Raw genomic sequence first — 20,944 nt, 5'->3', positions numbered from 1 at the left:
TTTAACAAACATACACTCAAAATATAACATGATAATTCTAACCGGTGATTTTAACCTGCACATAGATAATCCTTCTGACCCTGCATCAAAAGAATTCTTAAACATTCTTCACTGTTTGAATTTTACCAGCACGTCACGCAGCCGACTCACAACAGAGGACACACTCTGGACCTGGTCATCACCCATGGGCTGTCCACCGGTGTGTCCTCTGTTGTTGACCTGGCTGTCTCTGACCACTACTGTGTGTTTTTTAACACCACCGGTTTTATTCAGCGGGAGACCTCGGTGCGAACTGTGAGGAGGCGCTATCTAACCTCTGAAGTGGCTGCAAATTTTACCAGGGTTTTAGACGAATGCCCCCCTGTGATTTTATTTTTAATCATTTTATCAGCAAACTGAAGAAAAGCCTTGACTCCGTTGCTCCACTCACCACCAAAAAGATTAACGTAAAACATGCATCACCCTGGAGAAATGAAGTCAAAAAACTCAAAAGAAATTGCAGGGCAGCAGAAAGGAGATGCAGGAAAAATAAAAATGCAATCAACCATCAAATACTTTGCAAGCAACTTAAAATGTACAATAATACACTAAGTAATTCAAGAAATTCATACTTTGCCAAAATAATCAGTAATAACAAAAATAATCCCAAGGTCCTCTTTTCCACCATAGATCATTTATTTAACCCTGATTTTAACAGCTCCCAAAGAACCCCCACAGACTCGCTCTGTGAGCAGTTTGCAGACCACTTCAGGGGAAACGTCAGCGCCATCAGATCTGATATTTTATCTTCTCACGATATGATTTTAAACACATCTGAGGGCTCGATTGTACCTGAGGAGACCCTGGACAGGTTTGTCCTGGTTAATGCTGAGAACCTTCAGAAAGTTTTCTCCACAGTGAGACCCACCACATGTCTTTTAGATCCAATCCCCTCTTCACTTTTTAAAACACTTTATGGATTTTTTGAAGCTGAGATTTTATACATGATGAATTGCTCTCTTCAGTTGGGCGTCTTCCCTGCTGCCTTTAAAACGGCGGTGGTGAGGCCCCTTCTGAAGAAGAGCAATTTGGATTGTAATGATTTTAATAACTACAGACCTGTATCCAACTTACCATTTTTAAGTAAAATTTTAGAAAAACGTGTTTTTACTCAGATTAATGATTTTCTGAATGATAGACAGATCCTGGAGATATTCCAGTCTGGATTTAGGGTGAACCACAGCACAGAGACAGCTCTCCTAAAGGTTTTAAATGATCGTAGATGTAACTGGGACGCCCAAAAGCTCTCAGTCATGGTGCTACTGGATCTAAGCGCAGCCTTTGATACAGTAGACCATGCTATTCTTTTAAACAGACTGAAACACATGGTGGGCCTCTCTGGTGCTGTACACAACTGGTTCACTTCCTATCTCTCAGACAGAACTTTTATGGTGAGTATGGATACATGCTCCTCTAAGATCCATAGAATGACATGTGCTGTGCCTCAAGGGTCGGTTCTAGGCCCTGTACTTTTTAATTTGTATATGCTCCCTCTCGGTGGTGTCATCAGGAGGCATGGAGTGAACTTTCACAGTTACGCTGATGACACTCAGCTGTACATCTCCGTGTCTCCTGATAACACCAGACCAATGGATGCTCTTTTTAACTGTATTCTAGATATAAAATCTTGGATGGCAGAAAACTTTTTACAGCTTAACCAGGACAAAACTGAAGTTTTAATCGTCGGTCCTGAGGCTCAGAGAGAGATACTCTTGTCTAAATTACAGGCATTTTCACTATGCCATTCACTACAAGTGAAAAACCTGGGTGTTATTTTTGACTCTGAGCTTGGTTTTATCCCACATATTAAACATGTAACCAAAATTGGATTTTATCATCTAAAAAATATAGCCAGAGTCCGCCCTATTCTCTCTCGGGCCAACACGGAGATGTTGATGCATGCTTTTATTACCAGTCGCATTGATTACTGTAATGCTCTGCTCTCTGGTCTTCCCAAAAATAATATTTCACCTTTACAACTTTTACAAAACTCTGCAGCCCGTGTGCTGACGAAGACCAGAGGGCGGGCCCACATTACACCGGTTTTAGAATCGCTGCACTGGCTCCCCGTGTGTTTCAGGATCGATTTTAAAGTTATTTTATTGGTCTTTAAATGTCATTAATGGTCTTGGGCCTTCTTATCTTTCTGATCTGCTTCTACCATATGAACCCTCGTGGACTCTGAGGTCCTCTGGTACTGGCCTTTTGATTGTTCCTAAAGTCAGGACACATACTCACGGAGAGTAGAGCTTTTCAGTGGTATGGTCCTCGTCTGTGGAACAGCCTGCCGGAAGAGCTCGGGGCCGCAGAGAACGTACATGTTTTAGGAACAGGCTCAAGACCCACCTTTTTAATTTAGCTTTTACTTAACGTTTATCGTTAAGTACGTTTATGTTACCCTGTTATTCTTTTTATATTATTAAATTAGGTCCTACATAATTTTTATTGAATTTTATCTTTTTATTCTGTATATACACTTATTAGGTCATATCTCGGAGGGCGCTCTCTGCACCGGGGTTGTGATTGACCATGGCTGCTGTGGCTCTGTGGGTCTTCTCAGGCTGGCTGGGGGGCTTCTTTGCATCACTCCAGCTGTGTGCCCGGCCTGGAGGCTGCGGTCTGTGACCAGCTCCCGGTGCAGACGGCTCTGTGTGATAGTGTTCCCTCACCTGGCTCATGTGTGCCCAGCTCAATTTTGCCCAATTTTACTTCTCAAGTGTGTGTGTGTGTGTGTGTGTGGTGGTGGTGGTGGGGGGTGTATGTATGTGTGTGTATGTATCCATGACCTGTATCCTCAGCCTATCAGGTCAGCTGGTTTTCGGATTTGTTTTTATCGGGTGCTGAAAATGAATCTCTATAGGTTGGCTTTACCTTATCTTTTGCCCCATTATTTGTGGCCCTTTGGATAAAAAAAGACACTAGAAATAGGTGGACCTATTTATAAATGCAAACAGAGTCAATCGCACACATATTAGAAGAACAAACTGTGAAGCAATTTGTAACTGTTTTTAAAAAGTGCTTAGCAACTAAATAATATTACTGTTTATATAATTGTCAGAATAAAGTGAATTTTAAATTAAAAATTATAGATGCTAAAGCATGGTTGAATCCTCATAAACTAAGCGTTGTTGCTTTTTAAACATTATGAAAAGTGATATCAAAATTTAGTACGCGCATTAAATATAAGAAGTTTCCGACGAGGATGGGATTCGAACCCACGCGTGCAGAGCACAATGGATTAGCAGTCCATCGCCTTAACCACTCGGCCACCTCGTCTCAATACACCAGCGGGACATACCCATAGTAATATCAATATTCAATGGCTGTCAGTTAAAATCCCGACATGGGTAAGACTATTTTTCTAAGGTTTCACACCATCGTGTTTTAGCATGTTAGGCTAAATGTGGCACTGCCGTTAGCCACCTTGCTGACATTAGCAATATGACAACACAAAAGACAGTGGCTACAACTACCTAAACACGGAAAATGCGTAGTGTGGACACATGTCGGTATCGTCTCCGTCTCCTCGTTGTATTTCAACCAAGTCCAAGACTGTTTTGAGCTGATTAGGCGAGAATAACAAAAGCCCACCCTTTAGGTAAACCTTGATATATGCCACTTTTTTAAAAGCTGCGTTTAAGTCAGTGACGTACCGAGTGTTGATACATGCCGTTGTCTGTGCTGCGTTTGGGTGCGTTTCTGTAATACGACACAGATAACATCGTAAAAGTTGCAGCAATGCTGCTTTTATCTGTCCATCTGTGCAAACGTAGGGAAATGAGGACCATATGATCAATGGAAAATTCTGTGTAACATCGCCAACAGCAAAGATAAGACCGTGACTGTTTTCAGGGTTGGATTGAACTGTAGGTTTTAACTAGCTCCTTCACCTCTCTGTGTGGATTTAGCGTAAAAAGTGTCCACTCTACCACCGGGGTTACGTATAGCTTTACGTAGCATGTGCCGTAGTGTCGAGCGCCGTACTGGTAAAAACTGGGTATCTGTCCCCATCTAGCGATTAGATTTGGTCATAAAAAATAAACGTCTGACTTTAAATACCCACAGGAAAATATAGACAATCGAGACTTTAACTTAAAACCCACAACTTTATCAAATTGCCTACACGTTTGAAAACACCTGAAGAAAAAAGAGCGAGCATTGTAATGATAGTTGCTATTGTTGAAGCTACCCACAGGGGGCGCTCTGGAATCAATAAGATATACAGAATAGAAGAAGTGATCGTTGTAGAAAGAATAATTTGAAACTGACTGGAAACGTAGATGCAAGTTGGAGGACTTTCAAACAGCAGTTCAAACTGTATATTGCAGCTGTCGGAGTGGATCGACGGGCAGATGAAAGGAAAATAGCCATGCTGCTCACCATCGCCGGCACAGAAGCAATAGAGGTCTTCAACACTTTTGTGTTTGCTCAGCCCGAGGACAAAGATAACTTTGATGAAGTCATGAAGAAATTTGACGAGCACTGTCTGTCAAAGAAAAATGAAACATACGAGAGATACGTCTTTCGCTCACGCTTACAGCATCAGGGTGAGTCATTTGATACTTTTCTCACAGACCTCAAGATCAAAGCTCAGTCCTGCAATTTTGGTGATCTCAGAGACTCTATGATACGAGATCAAATAGTGTTTGGAACTAATGAGAAGAAGCTCCGAGAGAAACTGTTGAGAGAAACAGAACTAACGCTGGAAAGTGCTATAAAGATAAGTCAAGCCAGTGAGCTAGCGCGACAACATGTACTGACGTTTAGAGAGCCTGTTCAAGGAGCAGCGCAACAAGAAAATGAGGCAGTGAATGCAGTGTTGATTAAAAGAAAGCCATGGAGTAAATTCAAAAACAACGACAACAGAAACAAAACGTGTGACAATGAAATGTTCACTTGCAAGAGATGTGGAGAGAAACACAGACCAAAACAATGTCCCGCATATGGAAAAAAATGTGCAAAATGTAAAGGACAAAACCATTATGCAAAAATATGTCTCTCCAAAAAGAAGGGACAAAAAGTACACACTGTGCAGGAAGACACAGATGACAGTGATGATCTAAGTGAAACATTTTTCATTAAGATGGTGTCACATGAAGAAGATGTCAATGCACAGTCTTCAAGACATAACACTGGCCAAAGTGTTAGTTCAGTCACAGATGATAAATGGACTGCTCCACTGTTAGTCAATGGGACATTGGTAACATTTAAAATTGACACAGGGGCCAAAGCTAACTTGATCAACGAGAAGGATTTCAAGGCACTGACTGAGAAGCCTAGAAGATTTACAGAGAAAGTCACGCCGCTGAGGGCCTACAATAACCAGCCAATACAAACAAAAGGAGGATGCAGACTTAAAGTGACAGCAAAAGGCAAACAGCATAACATTTTGTTCACCATCGTACCTGATGGACACGAGTCACTTTTAGGAGATAAAACATCTGAGGACTTGGGACTAGTAAAGAGGATCTATCAGATTAATACTGACGCCATGAAAGAAGCCAAACAAGGCAAAAGACTGGAACACCAAGGGCATGAAGGAAGTACAGACATTATCAGTAAATTTCCTTCAGTCTTCAAAGGACATGGAACATTGCCTTACACCTACAAAATCCAGCTCAAGGATGATGCCGTGCCTGTGGTGCATGCCCCAAGGAGAGTGCCTGCTCCATTACGGACAAGTTTGAAAAAAGAGCTTGAAAGAATGACTCAAATGGGTGTCATTGAATGAGTGGAAGAGCCCACAGACTGGGTGAACTCTATCACTTGTGTCAAGAAAAAGAATACAGGTGCCTTAAGAGTCTGCCTTGATCCCAAAGATCTAAATGAAAATATTAAAAGAGAGCATTATCAGATCCCTAAGAGAGAGGAAATAATGAGTGAAATGGAGATAAGGAGATAAGTTTTTTAGCAAACTGGATGCATCACATGGATTTTGGCAGCTGAGGCTAGACCCAGAAAGCAGCAGGTACACTACCTTTTAGGGGTGGGGGAAAAAATCGATACTGTGTAGTATCGTGATATTTTGTTTGCTAAAAATGTATCGATACAGGGACAGCAGAAATCTATATTTTGTTACAAAAAAGGTTTTTGTGGACTGGAACATGCTCTGACTTCAGAGCATGTTGATCCTTTTTCTGAGCAAGAATCCTGACATTCCTTCACTGTCCAAATGTGTTTAACTTTTTTTTGGCAGCAATAAACATGACAGTTTACTTATTTTTATTTAAGACATGTTTTATTTTAATTAAGTTTAAAACTTTTTTATTTAATGTAAAATTATATTTTGTTTTAATTTACTTTCAAATTCTTCAGTTGCTGAATGGGCTGCATAGTTTTCATAAATTGCATAATTCAGAATAGCTATAATTGTACCAGATGGTTGCACTCAGTTAAGTTGGACTAGACTGTAATACAAACCGTTCAGTTGGTCAACAATAAAACTGACTGAAATGAGAGAAAGACTGAGTGCGAGACTTTGATATTAGATAAAATGAATATTGATAAAGTTTACCTTTATGTACACAATCTGAATATCGCAAAATATTTAAAAAAATTGCAATAATATCGTATCGTGCGTTAAGTATTGTGATAATATCGTATCGTGGGATGTATGGTGATTCCCACCTCTACTACCTTTAACACGCCATTTGGGCGTTATTGTTTCTTGAGGCTCCCATTTGGAATTAAATCAGCACCAGAGATCTTCCACAGGGCAATGGAGTCCCTGATCGAAGGGCTGGAAGGCACCAGAGTCTACATAGATGACCTCGTAGTCTGGGGAAATACAAGGCAACAACATGATGAAAGGCTGGAGAAACTTTTGTGGAGAGTTAACAAGAATGGACTTAAACTGAATAGAGACAAGTGCCTCTTTGGTGTTTCAGAGATGACCTTCTTGGGAGATAAGGTTACAAGTGAAGGGGTGGGACCTGATCAGTCAAAGGTACAAGCCATATTGGATATGCCAGCACCCATTGACAAAAAAGGTGTCTTGCGAGCAATGGGGATGATCAACTTTCTGGGTAAGTTCATTCCTAATCTTACCTCCAAGACAGCATGCCTAAGGGAGCTGCTACAGCACAACACAGTGTTCGAGTGGACGGCCCGGCATGAGAAAGAGTGGAAAAAATTGAAGGAAACTGTAACTACAGAGCCGGTCTTGACATTCTTTGATCCATCAAAGCCAACAAAAATTTCAACAGATGCCTCAAAAGATGGCTTGGGAGCAGTTCTGCTCCAAAGGAACAAAGACAAGTGGCAACCTGTAGCATATGCGTCCAGATCAATGACAGAAACTGAACAACGCTATGCTCAAATTGAAAAAGAGACTTTGGGCTTAGTGTTTGGGTGTGGAAAGTTTCACAGCTATGTATATGGATTACCAACCTTTACAGCAGAGACTGATCACAAACCTCTCATCTCGATCAGAAAAAAGAACCTCAACGACATGTCACCCAGAATTCAGCGCATGATGATGGTGTTTCAGCGCTATGATTTTGAGCTGATTTACATGCCTGGGAAATATATCGTACTCGCGGATGCATTATCCCGAGCGCCAGCACCAAGTGGTGACAGGTTAGTCAGCACTACAGCTGAAGAAGCTGAAACACATGTAAACATGGTAACTGCCTCACTCCCAGCATCAGATGTCATGTTGCAGCAAATTGTACAGGAGACGACAAAAGATCCAGTGCTGCAGAAAGTATCCCACCTTATACAGAATGGGTGGTCAAAAGGAGTCTGTCCAGGGTTCTACTCTGTGCGAGCTGATTTATGCATGGCTAATGGGCTGGTGCTGAGACAAAACCAGATTGTCATTCCTCAATCCATGCGGAAGGACATGCTTCAGCGTATCCATGAAGGACATCTTGGAGTGGAGAAATATAAAAGGAGAGCGAGAGAAGCAGTTTACTGGCCAGGCATCAACAGGGATATTGAGGAGATGATACAGAAATGTGAAACATGTCTCAAACATCACTACAAACAAACAAAAGAGCCAATGCTGGCAGCAGATCTACCCACTGCACCATGGCAAAAGGTAGGCAGGGACTTATTTCATCTGGATGGCAAGGACTATGTTTTGGTGATTGACTACTATTCTAATTATCCAGAAGTGGCACAGCTTTCCAGTACATCAGCACAGTCAGTCATCACACACATGAAGGGCTTTTTTGCCAGACATGGAATTCCACAGTGTGTCATCAGTGACAATGGTCCACAATATGACTGTAGAGAATTTAGTGACTTTGCAAAACAATATGGATTTCAACATATCACCTCTAGTCCCTTGTATCCCCAAGCGAATGGACAGGCAGAAAAAGGAGTCCAAATAGTAAAGAGATTGTTCAAAAAAGCAAGAGACAGTAAGACCGACCCTTACCTGGCTCTGCTAAGCTACAGAGCTTCATCCCTGGAGTGTGGGGCATCACCCGCTGAGCTACTCATGCATCGCAAGCTCCGCACCACACTTCCACACATTTCCAAGGAAAATGACAATGCACATGACAACAAGCTGACCGACAAAAGGATGAAACTCAAGCACAGACAGAAAAGGAACTATGACAAAACTGCAAGGCGTCTGGAACCGCTTCAGGAAAGAGATGTTGTGAGGATTGCAGGTCCAGATTTCTGGGACAAAAAAGCAACAGTTCTCAGCGAAGTAGGGCCCAGATCGTTTGCTGTTCAGACAGAGAATGGACAAGTGTTAAGAAGAAACCGGAGAAGTCTGTTAAAGACACAGGATGTTAAACATCAGGACACAGAGACTGGAACTGAACAACGAGGTGCTAACCCTGTTGAGCACCACAGTGAGCCTCCTTCACCTTCCCCAATGTCTGAGATACTGAGAAGGTCTACCAGACCTAAGAAACCTACAGAGAGGCTCATAGAACAAGTGTGAACTTTTGTCGTAAAGAATTGCTAAAAAACCAAACAAAATAATAATAATAATAAATCACAAGTAAATAACGGATAATAATTCATTTAGAATAGTAATTGTTCACACTTACTTGAGACCTGCTGAGTTATAATGTGTTATTGACTGTTCAAGTTGTCAAAGGTGAAGAGTTCTAATGTGCTTGAGGGCTGTATGGGATTCATTTGGTTCATTCTGGAAGATGTAAGGTATACATTTGGATTTATTTTGTTTGACTTGTGCTACAACTTTTGGTTATAAAAAAAAAAAAAGAACACTACTGAATGTAGTTTGTTGCACAATTTATAACATGTTGAATGTTAGACAAGAATGTTCAGATGTTACAGAGTAACAGTTCTCTTTGGAATTGTGCTTATTATAACACCAACCTGTTTGGAAAGGGGATGTAATGATAGTTGCTATTGTTGAAGCTACCCACAGGGGGCGCTCTGGAATCAATAAGATATACAGAATAGAAGAAGAAGTGATCGTTGTAGAAAGAATAATAAACAGCTAGCTGAAGCTAGCACCAGGAGCAATTCTTGATATTTTATTCATAGAGGAATAAGAACATTACAAGCATAGGTAGAGCTAGGGAGAGTGGGTCTTATGCTTTGAATATATCACATAAAAAAAAAATCAGCATTTGTGCTCCTGAATGATTGCTGCGCTGAATTCTGGGTTGCCATCAGAGAATCTAATAATACCCAGGCAATAGCCTAAGACAGGAAGTGTGGAGATATTCACGCCACCTCAGGCTGATGCACATGTGAAAACATCCACAAATCAGTAACAATTTGAGTCAAAGTCCCTCAGTTACTGTTTACAGCTGGCATAAAACTACTCCACTTCCAAAGGTCGTATTATATGTAAACCAAAGAAGCAGCATTTACTTGGAGACACGCTGCATCATGATGGAGAGAGTGCTGTTATTGTTGGGATTAGTGGTTCTTCACACTTCATACACTGTAAGTATCCATTCAGCATTTCTAGGGAGACTTAAAAGAAGAGACTGAATGTTTACCCGCACGTCTTGGTGTGTGTGTGTTTTGCAGATACCAGTTTCCCCTGAAGTACACGGTATGTGCAAAGATGATACTTGAAAGGCTCTTAATCTTTAGAGATGTGGAAAGACTTTGAGTTAAGTCTGTTTGCGTTACAGAGGTGTATGAGAATGGAGAAGATGAGAATCCTATCTTAAATTTAGGTGAGATATGTTTCAACACGTAATGGTTCCAAAATCAAAACTGTTGCATACTTGGTGCTGCTGATGATACAGTTAAACACAATCTCTTTTTCTTTTTTTACCGTGCTGTAGGATCAGATGCCGACCTGTTTGAAGGGGACGGCACTCATATTTACTACAGTCATAAACTGTGACACCAATGGTTTTGGTGGACTCAGCGGTGCATTCAGGTTCAGGCTTGATGACGAAGTTTCCCAGAGGAACACTAATGTCCAAAGAGCTTAGAGTCACTATATACCTTTAGTTATTAACATTTTATATACTTATCCTTGTACTGTCTAATGTTTATCAAGAACGTGTGGGTAACCTTTTTTTGCTTAGACAAAAATCACAGATAGTACTTGAAAACAGTTGATAATTTCCTCAGTTACTTTGGAGGGGTTATGTCATAACTGGTGACTTGATTTTCAAGCTTTGTACGTTTGCAGTTATAATTTGTTATCAAAAACTTCCTCTCCCATAGGTGCTTCTCTAGTGTTGGTGACCAGCAGACAGGTCAGATCTTGTCACTAGGACCAGGCTGTGACCACAGTGGTTGAGCACGAGCTGCTCCATGCTCTGGGATTTTACCATGAACAGTCCCGCATGGACAACATCTGGCTAGACATGGTTACATCAGGTATATGTAGTTCTTTCATTCTTTTCAGCCATTTTCTATGTAGAAATTGACTCAAAAAAATATTAGGATAAAGTGTACTGCTGCATAGATAGTTACACTAGCAAACCCTGCGCTGTGCACGAGAGGCAGGGAACACACAAACATACATGCTACGATCATTATAGTGTAATGCTATGATGCATTGTATTGTGACACATAATTGAATTGTCAAATGTGCAGTTATTTATGATTGCTTTTTGTCGTGTTTTTAATAAAACATCAGTAGTAGTGAGCAAGCTTCTTTATTTTAACGTGGCTCACATCCATGCATGTAAACATAACCTGCCGCTGCTTCTACGACACCGAATATATCACACTTTGGTTTAGACAGCCCCCTAGTGGTGAAGCTGAACTAACCCACATAACTCCTATCAACATATCAACATAGAACATTTCCTGCAGGACTTCCACATAACTTCAACAAATACAATGACGACTTCATCACTGATCAAAACACTGCATACGACTATGAGTCCGTCATGCACTACAGGCACTTCTCCTCCAACAAGAATGAATCCATCCCCACTATCACCACCAAAATCCCAGAGTTCTACAATATTATTGGCCAGTACCTTGATTTCAGCAAGATGGACACCCTCAGGCTCACCAGCATGTACAACTGCTGTATGTATATGTTGTCACACTGGGCTTCAATGAGTCGACATTTTTTTTTTTTTTAATCTGACAGCTATAGGACTGTGTAAAACACATTCCTATGTGCATACCCCTCCTCTCATTCTCATACAGCCGGGCCGCTCACCCTGCTGGATCAGTGTACCTTTGAGTATGCAAGCATTTGTGGGATGATCCAGGCCTCTGATGATGTGAAGTGTGTCTACACTCAGAGCTCTGCAGGCACACTGGATCACACACTCCTGGGGCAATGCAGAGGTCTGAATAATGTCTCTTCATGTTTACTGTAATTTCAGAGGGAATTAAACATTATTATAGATTGTCTTATGTTTATTTGTTTTTTTTAGATGCTGGATACTTCATGCACTTCAACACTATGACTGGGGAGCCTCAGGAGTCTGCTATGCTGGAACCTCGAATCCTCTACCCCAAGAGGAAGCTTCAGTGTCTGCAGTTCTTCTACAAGATGACAGGGGGCCCCGCGGACAGGCTGGTTGTATGGGTCAAGACAGATGATGGCACAGACACTGTTTGCAGGATGAAGAAAATACGCACGTTTTATGGTATTTGTTAAATAAGCAGATTAGCAAGGATGAGCATTTCATAGAAAATGCCTTAAGCTTCCTCATGAAGTTGAAGCAAATGTCTGAACAAACAGCTTTGCATCGAGGCAAATGTTCATTGGAACATTTGCTTAACTTCCCAGCAGAATAAAAATGGCATTCAAATTATGTTATTTCAAGTCATCCTCCCAACATAAACCATCCCAACAGTTAACGCGTTCTCTCAGGTACAGCACTGATGAAATGTTTCTGTTGTGTCTTTATTTTCTGTGTCTGCTAGTCTGGGTGGTTTAACCAATAGATTGAGCAAGACAAGTGGTTTCTTTTTCTTCTTTTAGTCTCTACTGACTATGGTGTACCAGGTCAACTGCTGGTTCTTACGTCACAATTTGCATGCACAAACAAAAATTAAAAAATGGAAAGTTGCGGTTCTTCGAACTGTGGAGGGTTGTTGAAAAACTATTTTCCACTTCCTGATTTCTTGGAGGTTTTTTTTGCATATTTGTCACACAGAGATAACCTGAGTAAATACACAAATGTGTTTTTAAAAGGATTATTTCCTTTATTAAGGGGAAAAACTTCTATAGAACCCCGCCACAATGAAAACTGTGCTGCTGTTATAGGAAGACAAAGGAAGGGAATAGCGGGAAGTTCTGGTAGGATGCAGTGTTAGAGAAGGAAAAGCAGGAGTGTGGAGGTGAGAGTGATGGAACGAATGTAGGTAGATGTAGTGTGTGAGTTTGAAGCTGGTGACGTTGAATGTCTGTGCATACACTCCTCAGGTTGGATGTCAGTTAGAAGAGAAATAGAGGAATTGAGTGTACCCAGGAGGGGGATGTGGACTTGAGAAGAGATGTAAGTGAAGCTAACAGAGGAGATGAGGAGGTGTTGGGTAGGTATGGTTTTAAGGAGAGAACAGATTTAGCAAAAGGATGAAAATGGCTGCAGGAACAACACATTTAAGGAAGAGGGAGGAACATAGGGTGATGTACAAGAGTGGAGAAACTGCACACAGGTGGAATACATCTCTGCAGAAGGTGCAGAGAGAAGGTGCCCTAACCCTAACCCAAACCTTAACCCTCTCAGACCGTGTACAGAGAGTTAGAATGGGGCCTCATCTTTCCTCAGCCCTCAGCCTTAACACCGGCTCTCCACAAGGCTGTGTACTGAGCCCCCTACTGTACACTCTGTACACACATGACTGTGTTAGTTCCCACCCAGACAACGCAGTCATCAAGTTTGCAGATGATACCACCGTGGTGGGGCTCATCTCTGGGGGAGATGAGATGGCGTACAGAGCTGACGTTCAGAGGCTGTCAGATTGGTGTGTAGATAACAACCTGGACCTCAATACCACCAAGACAAAAGAACTGGTAGTTGACTTCAGAAGGAGGAAGTCTGAGCTGCAGCCTGTCAGCATCAATGGCGAGTGCGTGGAAAGGGTCTCCAGTTTCAAGTTTCTGGGTGTGCACATAGACACAGACCTCCAATGGAGCTCTAACATCTATGCGGTTTTAAAGAAGGCCCAACAGCGTCTCCACTTTCTGAGAATCCTCAGCAAAATGGACCTGAAGAGGGAGCTGCTGACCGTCTTCTACCACTGCTCCATTGAAAGTGTGCTGACATATTGCATCGGTGTGGTTCTCCAGCTGCACCACAGCACACAGAAAGGCACTCCAGAGGGTCATCAATATGGCCCAAAAAAATCATTGGACATCCTCTTTCCTCCCTGAAGGACCTGTACAGCACTCGCTGTATCAAGAGGGCACACAGCATCCTACGGGATTGTACTGTTACGGATTCAAATATTGGGGATGGATACAAGAGGAAAAACCACAATAACAACACTGGTCCGGCCGGGTTGAGTCAAACGATGATTTTAATGATCACACGCGTGGGAGATGGACACCGTACGTAGACAGCATCAGATCTCAAAATGGTGGAGCATTGATCAAACTCTTATAGCCTCTAGTGGCTCCCACCTAATCATAAAAGCCTAAACATTCACATCCTTTCTCTCACACGGTGCCTAAGCTACGACCTTGGCTCCCTGTTTATCTGTTCCTGCTGAGATGGGGCAGAAAACCTCTCCAGTATGTTCTGTTCTCTTCTAATCAGACAAATAAGGCGATGACTTTCTGCGAACAGTATTTCTTATAACTCAGCAGTATATAACAATATCATTCATTCACAATAAATCAGCAGTCTAATGTAATGCAAATCAGTTTAACAAATGCAATAGTTATCACCTTCTTCTAATTCAGGAGAATAATGCAAACTAAAACTACATAATAATTCACAATCTTTAATTAGGGGTATAACATGGCATAAAATAATATTATAATCCCACAGTACACACCCACGACACCGGGTGTTTAAGCTGCTGCTGTCTGGCAGGAGGTTCAGGCTGCTGAGGTCCCGAACAAATAGACCCAAGGACAGCTTTTACAACAGGGCAATAGCCCTGATCAATGCAAATAGCTGACCTGACTGGCTACCTCCCTGGACTTTTTGGGGGGGAGGTAACAACGGTAAAAACAGTAACAATAATAATATTTATATTTATAACAAGGTGCAATAACAATTAATGTGCAATAATAACAGTGTGCAATACACATACACTTATTCTTCTTTTTTATTACTAAGTTATTATACTGTGTTGTGTTGTTTGTGTTGCGTTGTGATGTGTCATATCGGGTCGTGTTGTGTTATATGTAATGCCGACGTAGGACAGTTTTCCAATTTCATTGTACTATTGTACTATATATGACTGTGCAATGACAATAAAGAGTTATCTTATCTTATTCCTCTTTGTTTTCTTAGTTTCATGTTTTGTCTGCAACCAGCTAAATAAAGCTCGCTTTTGGTTAAAGTCACATCCCGTCTCCTGCAACGCCTCTCTCTCTGCATCTGCATCTGGGTCCTGAAGTCAAAACATTTCGGCACACCCCACCGTGACACCATACTGTCTACTGTTCTCCATCGTCGTGATTTTTTTCATCCCTGCCCAGTTCTTCCCTATCCGCCATTCGCAAATGCAGCAGCAAGCTTCCTACCACCGAACTGCCAGTTTCTCAGCAAAGACGACACACACACACACACAAAAGGCACCATGTCTCCAGTTCTCCATCCCTCGGTGGCAAAATGCAGTATGCTTTGGAACCAAGTTGCCAGGTTCCCAATCTCTCATCTGCTAAACTCTGCAGCAAACGTCAGCACAGAGTTGCCAGGTTCTCGGCTACTCATCCCTCCTCTGCTAAACTCCGCAGCAAACGTCAGCACCAGGTTGCCAGGTTCTCAGCCACCCATCTCTCCTTTGAACAATTCGCCAGCAAACCTTGGCACCAAGTTGCCAGGTTCCCAGCCTCTTACGCCTCCGCGGCTAAACTCTGCAGCAAACGTTGGCACTGGGTTGCCAGGTTCCTTGCTCCCTCATTCGCAAAAGCAACAGCAAGCTTTTTGACTATTGAGTTGCCAGTTTATCAGCATAGTTAGGGAAAAAAAGGCCACAGAGTTGCCAGTACTCCATCCCTCCGTAGCAAATGTAGTATGCTTCGGCACCAAGTTGCCAGGTTCTCGGCCACTTATCCCTTCTTTGCTAAACTCCGCAGCAAACGTCGGCACCGGGTTGCCAGGTTCTCAGCCACCCACACCTTCTTTGAAAAATTCTGCAGCAAACGTCGGCATCGAGTTGCCAGGTTCCCAGCCTCTCATCGCTGCTTGGCTAAACTCTGCAGGAAACGTCGGCACCGGGTTGCCAGATTCCTTTATCCCTCATCCACAAAAGCAGCAGCAGCTTTTCTACCATCGGTTTGGCAGTTCTCTACATAGACAAAATAAATAAATAAATAACTAAAAAGACACCGGGTTACTGAACTGCCAGTTTCTCCACATCTATCATTGCAAGAAGCTGCAAACCCCTCTAGCACCGTGGTGTTAGGTTCTTGCTATATCTGCCATGTGCAAACTGCAGGGATAAGCTTCTTACCCCTGAGTTGCCAGTTATCCATCCATCATGGCAAAAGCAGCAGAGAATCCTTCCAGCCAGTTCCTTCTATATCCATCATTCGTAATCACAGCAGCAAACTTCCACCACGTTGCCAGTTTCTCTGCATCCGTTATTGCAAAGCAGTAGTAAACTCCTCTGGCACCAAGATGCCAGGGTTTCTCTTTATCCCTCATTCACAAATGCAGCAGCATGCTTTCGGCACCACGATGCCACGTTCTCTTCCTCTATGCCCCTACGCAAATGCAGTAGCAAGCGTTGGCAACAGGATGCCAGCTTCTCTTCCTCTGTCCCTCCTTTACGAATGCAGTAGGAAGCTTGGCACCGAGATGCGTGGTTCTTCTGTATCCCTCATTCGCAAATGCAGCAGCATGCTTTCTAATATAAAGTTGCCAGTTTCTCTGCATTTATCACAGCAACGCAGCAGTGAATCCTTCTACCGCTGGGATGCCAGCTTCAGAAATAATTTCCCCCAGGGATCAATAAAGTATTCTGATTCTGATTCTCTGCATCTAGCCCTCACATGCTAACCAGCAGACGTTCCTTTCAGCACCAAGACGGCAGGTTCCGTGTCTCTATTCCCCATTTGCAATGCAGAAAAAGCTCTTTGCCCCGAGATGCCAGGTTCCATTCCCATTCGCTAAGCAGCTCAACCTTCTGGCACTGGATTGGCAGCTTCTGCCATCAATCACTTGCGCACAAAAAAAAAAAAAAAAAATCCTCTCTCCAGGATGCCAGTTTTTCAGTTTCGTCCAGTCTTCCACAAGATGTAGCTGCAAACCGTTCCGGCACTGAGATGCCAGTTTCGCTGCCATCTTTCCTGCCCTCACAAAGCACTGGTAAACCTTCGTGGCACCGGGATGCCAGGTTCTGTCCTCTATCGCTCCTTTCAAGACATCCAAACTGTGCTAGGCGCATAATTATTCATGGCATCCCTTCACTTCTCATGTGCTTTCCGTGACACGTGCTTTCACTGGCATCATCAGGCATCCACCCTCGACACAATCATTCAAGACCGCTTTCTAAGTCGACTCACGGTTCTGACTACGTCTAAATGGCTTATCATCTCCCACAAAGTCCAGTGGACTTGCACTCTGCTCTTGGATGATTTTGGAGGTTATTATTATAGAAGATTATTTTCCTCTAATCAGTCTTAACCAGCTAAGCACCACCTCTCCATCTTCTACTCTTCTACTCAAAGACAAACTCACACAAGCTTTTTGAGCCGTCAAGCCTTACCTCAAATCCAGCATTCTTCTCTGTCAGAGCTTCAGCTCAAAGTCGAGCCACATCGCTACCTGATCGAGGATTCCCCTCATTCATCTATTAAGATTTCCATTGTTTCCTTTAATCTCTTCTCCTGCCATTCCTTCCTAATTGTCCGAGCTCATCCACTCCACACCATGGAGCGACGTTCGCTTTCCCTGAGCTTGTCTTTGGGCAGGGATAGCTCAGTAGGTAGAGTGGTGGCCCCATGATCGGAAGGTCGGGGGTTCGATTCCCCTGAACAGCTACCCTGAGGTACCCCTGAGCAAGGTACCGTCCCTACACACTGCTCCCCGGGCGCCCAATGGCTGCCCACTGCTTCACTGAGTGAATGGGTTAAATGCAGAGAGGGATTTTCCCCACGGGGACCAATAAAGTACACTTTCGTCTTCTTTCTTCTTCTTTGCCCCGATCTCCTTCTCTCTCTCCCACCTGTCGCGGCAGATGGCTCCCCCTCCCTGAGCCTAGTTCTGCTGGAGGTTTCTTCCTGCTAAAAGGGAGTTTTTCCTTCCCACCGTCGCCAAAGTGCTCGCTCATAGGGGGTCATACGATTGTTGGGCTTTTCCTCTAGACATCATTGTAGGGTCTTGAGGTGTCCATCACTGTGGCTCGGTGCTGTATAAATAAGTTGAATTGAAAATCAAATTATTAACACTGACGTCTTCAACCTTCATATTGCACATTTATTACTGCTTCTGGATGCCTTCTTTGGGGATCTGCCAGGCCCAGGAGTCGTCGTCAGTCCCCTTCGAGGCCTTCCCCAAACCTCAAGCTCAATTCATGTCCAAGTGTTTACCTTTACCTACTAAATGCTGTCTGTTGAAAGATTTTGAGTTTTGTGTTATGTCAAACCTAAAATGAGGAGGTGGGCCCAGCTAGTGAATTGGAGATTATGTATTGGAATTTCAGGAGCAGGACCACACCTCCAAACATGCCCCAGCTAGTGAAATTAAACTTATTAAAAAACGAACACATCACCTGACTTTGCAGTTAATTATGGCCATACAAAGGTTTATTTCCAGTCAAGAAAACCTTGAAAGGATATGAAAATTGTGGATAATCTGCCTCACAATCAAGAAACTATAGACAGCTTTGACTAATTCCTGGAGAACAGTGCACAGTGGATCACTTTAGGCAAACGTTTGCCTAAATATTGTATTTGCTGTAGGCTGAAAAAATAACTTCAAATGAATGCTAACTTTGGTCTATGGCTGCTGCAAGCGCATGCAGGACATTAGCTAAAGCATTAAGTCTTTTAACCATTTCTGACAATTCTGTCTGTACATTTTCGGCAATGTACAGACTCCTCTTGGAAATGAGATTTTTAATCTCAATGAGATTTTTTACCTGGATAAATAAAGGATTAATAATGTGTCCCCAACATCCAGGTTTCAAACATGAATATTCTTATTTTGTCCACTCAGACACTCATGCTCATTGGAACAAACCAACAGCCACATCCTGACCAGTGTGGGATGACAGCCGTAAATGCTTCCGCAGTCAAGACTTTGGCTGGAGCACATTCATTTCCCACTCACATCTGCAAAAGAGGAGCTTCCTCAAGAACAATAATTTCATTGTTACTGCCGACTTAAGTGGTAAGGATCTGAAATGTGATGCCCCATTTAATTTTTCTATCTAACATTTTAAATTAGCATCTTCTCAATGGTTTTCTAGATTTGACCCACCTAATCAAGACTGAGGTGCCTGTTCAACTGGCCCCACCAAGCAATGACATCACAGATGAGAAGTACCAGAGTAAGATGGAAATGAGACCAGAGGCTCCAAAACACAGGCTGTATCCCAATTCAGGGTCTGCAGCCTTAAAGGCCACATTTTATGGCTGATTACGTCACAGTGACGCGACGAAGGCTGTCCCAATTAAGGCTGCTCAAATGCGTCCTTCATTTCCCTGAATTTTAAGGATGTGGGGGTGTAGACTTCATGGCCCAACATATCCCAGACTTCATAGCGTGGCAGTGGGTGTGGATAATTTTGCCGATGGAAGAGGGGCGGCCGAAGAGTAAACTTTTAAAAGTAGGTACTGAATATTATGTCACTTATTTATGTGCAAATGTTTAATAATGAAGAACATTAAAACATTACTGCTGGCCACATGTCGGCAAAGTTATTTGCCATTAGCGATGTTTGTACTTTCTGCGTTTACTTTGTTTTAAAGCCTTTACTTTAAAATATACGCCGTTTAGAATCAGAATCAGAATACTTTATTGATCGCTAGGGGAAATTATTTTTCGTCACAGTGCTCCATTATAAACAAACATTACAAAGACAGACAATACACTAACTAAGAATAGCACGATATATGCAGGCATATGTATACATAAAAGTCACTTATTAATAAATAGCTGAAAATAACATGTGCAAGAAGGGTGTAGCTGTTGTAGTAAACAGTGTGTTAAGTGGATGAGTTGTACAGGGAGCCACAGGCAGGAATGATTTCCTGTGTCGTTCAGTGGGGCTTTTCGGTAATCTCAGTCTTTCACTGAACGTGCTCCTGTGACTGACCAGCATGTCATGGAGTGGGTGGGAGATGTTATCCAACATTGTCTTTATCTTGCACAACATCCGCCTCTCCGACACCACCTTGAGGGAGTCCAGCTCCATCCCCACAACATTACTGGCCTTACGGATCAGTTTATCAAGTCTGTTGGCATCTGCGACCCTCAGCCTGCTCCCCCAGCATGCAAAAGCATAGAGGATCGCACTGGCCACAACAGACTCATAGAAAATCCTGAACATTTTCTGGCAGATGTTGAAGGACCTCAGTCACCTCAAAAAATAGAGACGACTCTGGCATTTTCTGTAAAGTGCTGTGATATTTGTAGCCCAGTCTAGTTTATTGTCGATGTGAACTCCAAGGTATTTATAGTCCTCCACAATGTCAACACTGACCCCCTGGATTGAAACAGGGGTCAAGTGTTTCCTGGTCTTCCTGAAGTCCACGATCAGTTCCTTGGTCTTTGCCACGTTGAGCTGCAGATGATTCTGCTCACGCCACGTGACAAAGGAGTCGACCACAGCCCGGTACTCTGTCTCATCATCCCTGCTGATGCATCCAACCACCGCGGAGTCATCAGAAAACTTCTGAAGATGGCAGGTCTCTGTGCAATGGCTGAAGTCTGTGGTGTAGAGGGTGAAGAGGAAGGGGGAGAGGACAGTCCCCTGTGGTGCCCCTGTGTTGCTGATTACCTTGTCAGACACACACTGTGGGAGACGTACATATTGTGGTCTTCCTGTCAGGTAATCAACAATCCAGGACACCATAGAAGCATCCACCTGCATCGCTGTTAACTTATCACCCAGGAGGGTCGGCCTGATGGTGTTGAAAGCACTGGAAAAGTCAAAAAACATGACCCTCACAGTGCTCGCCGGCTGGTCCAGATGGGTGTAGACACGATTGAGCAGGTAGATGATGGCGTTCTCAGGTCCGAGATGAGGCTGATAGGCAAAATGAAGGGGATCCAGATGTGGTCTGACAATGGATCGCAGCTGGTCCAGGATGAGCCTTTCCAGGGTCTTCATGATGTTTAATAGTTGACCCTTAATCCTACAGAGAATGTGATGATTTTATGGATAATTAAAGTCAGTCATATAT

At 42.9% G+C, this 20,944-nt stretch overlaps 1 non-coding gene and 1 pseudogene across 1 annotated transcript; one reads left to right on the top strand and one right to left on the bottom strand.

Annotated features, from left to right (window-relative positions):
• Positions 1 to 3,233: 3,233 nt before the first annotated feature.
• On the bottom strand, positions 3,234 to 3,315 carry trnas-gcu. Its single transcript has one exon. It is a non-coding gene; the product is annotated as a tRNA-Ser (tRNA).
• A 1,093-nt stretch (positions 3,316 to 4,408) lies between these two features.
• Positions 4,409 to 12,092, top strand: LOC120725443 (annotated as a pseudogene).
• The last annotated feature ends 8,852 nt before the right edge of the window (positions 12,093 to 20,944 follow it).

The sequence above is a fragment of the Simochromis diagramma genome, unplaced genomic scaffold (assembly GCF_900408965.1).
Source record: "Simochromis diagramma unplaced genomic scaffold, fSimDia1.1 OVJJ01000802.1, whole genome shotgun sequence".
Lineage (NCBI taxonomy): Eukaryota > Metazoa > Chordata > Actinopteri > Cichliformes > Cichlidae > Simochromis > Simochromis diagramma.
This window is presented reverse-complemented; position numbering and strand designations above follow the sequence as displayed.